Raw genomic sequence first — 5,363 nt, forward strand, 5'->3', positions numbered from 1 at the left:
GGAGGATGAGGATGAGTAAGAGGATAAGATTTGGACGAGGATAGGATGAGGATAGGTTGAGGAATTTGAGAAGGAGGATGACGATGAGGAGGGTAGGATGAGGATAGGAGGAGGGTGAGGACGAAGATGGGGTGACGAAGAGGATGAGGACGAAGGTGCGATGAGGATAGGATGAGGATGAGGAGGAGGATAGGATGAGGATGAGGAGGAGGAGGAGGAGGAGGATGAGGATGAGTAAGAGGATAAGATTTGGACGAGGATAGGATGAGGATAGGTTGAGGAATTTGAGAAGGAGGATGACGATGAGGAGGGTAGGATGAGGATAGGAGGAGGGTGAGGACGAAGATGGGGTGACGAAGAGGATGAGGACGAAGGTGCGATGAGGATAGGATGAGGATGAGGAGGAGGATAGGATGAGGATGAGGAGGAGGAGGAGGAGGAGGATGAGGATGAGTAAGAGGATAAGATTTGGACGAGGATAGGATGAGGATAGGTTGAGGAATTTGAGAAGGAGGATGACGATGAGGAGGGTAGGATGAGGATAGGAGGAGGGTGAGGACGAAGATGGGGTGACGAAGAGGATGAGGACGAAGGTGCGATGAGGATAGGATGAGGATGAGGAGGAGGATAGGATGAGGATGAGGAGGAGGAGGAGGAGGAGGATGAGGATGAGTAAGAGGATAAGATTTGGACGAGGATAGGATGAGGATAGGTTGAGGAATTTGAGAAGGAGGATGACGATGAGGAGGGTAGGATGAGGATAGGAGGAGGGTGAGGACGAAGATGGGGTGACGAAGAGGATGAGGACGAAGGTGCGATGAGGATAGGATGAGGATGAGGAGGAGGATAGGATGAGGATGAGGAGGAGGAGGAGGAGGAGGATGAGGATGAGTAAGAGGATAAGATTTGGACGAGGATAGGATGAGGATAGGTTGAGGAATTTGAGAAGGAGGATGACGATGAGGAGGGTAGGATGAGGATAGGAGGAGGGTGAGGACGAAGATGGGGTGACGAAGAGGATGAGGACGAAGGTGCGATGAGGATAGGATGAGGATGAGGAGGAGGATAGGATGAGGATGAGGAGGAGGAGGAGGAGGAGGATGAGGATGAGTAAGAGGATAAGATTTGGACGAGGATAGGATGAGGATAGGTTGAGGAATTTGAGAAGGAGGATGACGATGAGGAGGGTAGGATGAGGATAGGAGGAGGGTGAGGACGAAGATGGGGTGACGAAGAGGATGAGGACGAAGGTGCGATGAGGATAGGATGAGGATGAGGAGGAGGATAGGATGAGGATGAGGAGGAGGAGGAGGAGGAGGATGAGGATGAGTAAGAGGATAAGATTTGGACGAGGATAGGATGAGGATAGGTTGAGGAATTTGAGAAGGAGGATGACGATGAGGAGGGTAGGATGAGGATAGGAGGAGGGTGAGGACGAAGATGGGGTGACGAAGAGGATGAGGACGAAGGTGCGATGAGGATAGGATGAGGATGAGGAGGAGGATAGGATGAGGATGAGGAGGAGGAGGAGGAGGAGGATGAGGATGAGTAAGAGGATAAGATTTGGACGAGGATAGGATGAGGATAGGTTGAGGAATTTGAGAAGGAGGATGACGATGAGGAGGGTAGGATGAGGATAGGAGGAGGGTGAGGACGAAGATGGGGTGACGAAGAGGATGAGGACGAAGGTGCGATGAGGATAGGATGAGGATGAGGAGGAGGATAGGATGAGGATGAGGAGGAGGAGGAGGAGGAGGATGAGGATGAGTAAGAGGATAAGATTTGGACGAGGATAGGATGAGGATAGGTTGAGGAATTTGAGAAGGAGGATGACGATGAGGAGGGTAGGATGAGGATAGGAGGAGGGTGAGGACGAAGATGGGGTGACGAAGAGGATGAGGACGAAGGTGCGATGAGGATAGGATGAGGATGAGGAGGAGGATAGGATGAGGATGAGGAGGAGGAGGAGGAGGAGGATGAGGATGAGTAAGAGGATAAGATTTGGACGAGGATAGGATGAGGATAGGTTGAGGAATTTGAGAAGGAGGATGACGATGAGGAGGGTAGGATGAGGATAGGAGGAGGGTGAGGACGAAGATGGGGTGACGAAGAGGATGAGGACGAAGGTGCGATGAGGATAGGATGAGGATGAGGAGGAGGATAGGATGAGGATGAGGAGGAGGAGGAGGAGGAGGATGAGGATGAGTAAGAGGATAAGATTTGGACGAGGATAGGATGAGGATAGGTTGAGGAATTTGAGAAGGAGGATGACGATGAGGAGGGTAGGATGAGGATAGGAGGAGGGTGAGGACGAAGATGGGGTGACGAAGAGGATGAGGACGAAGGTGCGATGAGGATAGGATGAGGATGAGGAGGAGGATAGGATGAGGATGAGGAGGAGGAGGAGGAGGAGGATGAGGATGAGTAAGAGGATAAGATTTGGACGAGGATAGGATGAGGATAGGTTGAGGAATTTGAGAAGGAGGATGACGATGAGGAGGGTAGGATGAGGATAGGAGGAGGGTGAGGACGAAGATGGGGTGACGAAGAGGATGAGGACGAAGGTGCGATGAGGATAGGATGAGGATGAGGAGGAGGATAGGATGAGGATGAGGAGGAGGAGGAGGAGGAGGATGAGGATGAGTAAGAGGATAAGATTTGGACGAGGATAGGATGAGGATAGGTTGAGGAATTTGAGAAGGAGGATGACGATGAGGAGGGTAGGATGAGGATAGGAGGAGGGTGAGGACGAAGATGGGGTGACGAAGAGGATGAGGACGAAGGTGCGATGAGGATAGGATGAGGATGAGGAGGAGGATAGGATGAGGATGAGGAGGAGGAGGAGGAGGAGGATGAGGATGAGTAAGAGGATAAGATTTGGACGAGGATAGGATGAGGATAGGTTGAGGAATTTGAGAAGGAGGATGACGATGAGGAGGGTAGGATGAGGATAGGAGGAGGGTGAGGACGAAGATGGGGTGACGAAGAGGATGAGGACGAAGGTGCGATGAGGATAGGATGAGGATGAGGAGGAGGATAGGATGAGGATGAGGAGGAGGAGGAGGAGGAGGATGAGGATGAGTAAGAGGATAAGATTTGGACGAGGATAGGATGAGGATAGGTTGAGGAATTTGAGAAGGAGGATGACGATGAGGAGGGTAGGATGAGGATAGGAGGAGGGTGAGGACGAAGATGGGGTGACGAAGAGGATGAGGACGAAGGTGCGATGAGGATAGGATGAGGATGAGGAGGAGGATAGGATGAGGATGAGGAGGAGGAGGAGGAGGAGGATGAGGATGAGTAAGAGGATAAGATTTGGACGAGGATAGGATGAGGATAGGTTGAGGAATTTGAGAAGGAGGATGACGATGAGGAGGGTAGGATGAGGATAGGAGGAGGGTGAGGACGAAGATGGGGTGACGAAGAGGATGAGGACGAAGGTGCGATGAGGATAGGATGAGGATGAGGAGGAGGATAGGATGAGGATGAGGAGGAGGAGGAGGAGGAGGATGAGGATGAGTAAGAGGATAAGATTTGGACGAGGATAGGATGAGGATAGGTTGAGGAATTTGAGAAGGAGGATGACGATGAGGAGGGTAGGATGAGGATAGGAGGAGGGTGAGGACGAAGATGGGGTGACGAAGAGGATGAGGACGAAGGTGCGATGAGGATAGGATGAGGATGAGGAGGAGGATAGGATGAGGATGAGGAGGAGGAGGAGGAGGAGGATGAGGATGAGTAAGAGGATAAGATTTGGACGAGGATAGGATGAGGATAGGTTGAGGAATTTGAGAAGGAGGATGACGATGAGGAGGGTAGGATGAGGATAGGAGGAGGGTGAGGACGAAGATGGGGTGACGAAGAGGATGAGGACGAAGGTGCGATGAGGATAGGATGAGGATGAGGAGGAGGATAGGATGAGGATGAGGAGGAGGAGGAGGAGGAGGATGAGGATGAGTAAGAGGATAAGATTTGGACGAGGATAGGATGAGGATAGGTTGAGGAATTTGAGAAGGAGGATGACGATGAGGAGGGTAGGATGAGGATAGGAGGAGGGTGAGGACGAAGATGGGGTGACGAAGAGGATGAGGACGAAGGTGCGATGAGGATAGGATGAGGATGAGGAGGAGGATAGGATGAGGATGAGGAGGAGGAGGAGGAGGAGGATGAGGATGAGTAAGAGGATAAGATTTGGACGAGGATAGGATGAGGATAGGTTGAGGAATTTGAGAAGGAGGATGACGATGAGGAGGGTAGGATGAGGATAGGAGGAGGGTGAGGACGAAGATGGGGTGACGAAGAGGATGAGGACGAAGGTGCGATGAGGATAGGATGAGGATGAGGAGGAGGATAGGATGAGGATGAGGAGGAGGAGGAGGAGGAGGATGAGGATGAGTAAGAGGATAAGATTTGGACGAGGATAGGATGAGGATAGGTTGAGGAATTTGAGAAGGAGGATGACGATGAGGAGGGTAGGATGAGGATAGGAGGAGGGTGAGGACGAAGATGGGGTGACGAAGAGGATGAGGACGAAGGTGCGATGAGGATAGGATGAGGATGAGGAGGAGGATAGGATGAGGATGAGGAGGAGGAGGAGGAGGAGGATGAGGATGAGTAAGAGGATAAGATTTGGACGAGGATAGGATGAGGATAGGTTGAGGAATTTGAGAAGGAGGATGACGATGAGGAGGGTAGGATGAGGATAGGAGGAGGGTGAGGACGAAGATGGGGTGACGAAGAGGATGAGGACGAAGGTGCGATGAGGATAGGATGAGGATGAGGAGGAGGATAGGATGAGGATGAGGAGGAGGAGGAGGAGGAGGATGAGGATGAGTAAGAGGATAAGATTTGGACGAGGATAGGATGAGGATAGGTTGAGGAATTTGAGAAGGAGGATGACGATGAGGAGGGTAGGATGAGGATAGGAGGAGGGTGAGGACGAAGATGGGGTGACGAAGAGGATGAGGACGAAGGTGCGATGAGGATAGGATGAGGATGAGGAGGAGGATAGGATGAGGATGAGGAGGAGGAGGAGGAGGAGGATGAGGATGAGTAAGAGGATAAGATTTGGACGAGGATAGGATGAGGATAGGTTGAGGAATTTGAGAAGGAGGATGACGATGAGGAGGGTAGGATGAGGATAGGAGGAGGGTGAGGACGAAGATGGGGTGACGAAGAGGATGAGGACGAAGGTGCGATGAGGATAGGATGAGGATGAGGAGGAGGATAGGATGAGGATGAGGAGGAGGAGGAGGAGGAGGATGAGGATGAGTAAGAGGATAAGATTTGGACGAGGATAGGATGAGGATAGGTTGAGGAATTTGAGAAGGAGGATGACGATGAGGAGGGTAGGATGAGGATAG

The sequence above is a fragment of the Lupinus angustifolius genome, chromosome LG03 (genome assembly GCF_001865875.1).
Source record: "Lupinus angustifolius cultivar Tanjil chromosome LG03, LupAngTanjil_v1.0, whole genome shotgun sequence".
Taxonomy (NCBI): domain Eukaryota; kingdom Viridiplantae; phylum Streptophyta; class Magnoliopsida; order Fabales; family Fabaceae; genus Lupinus; species Lupinus angustifolius.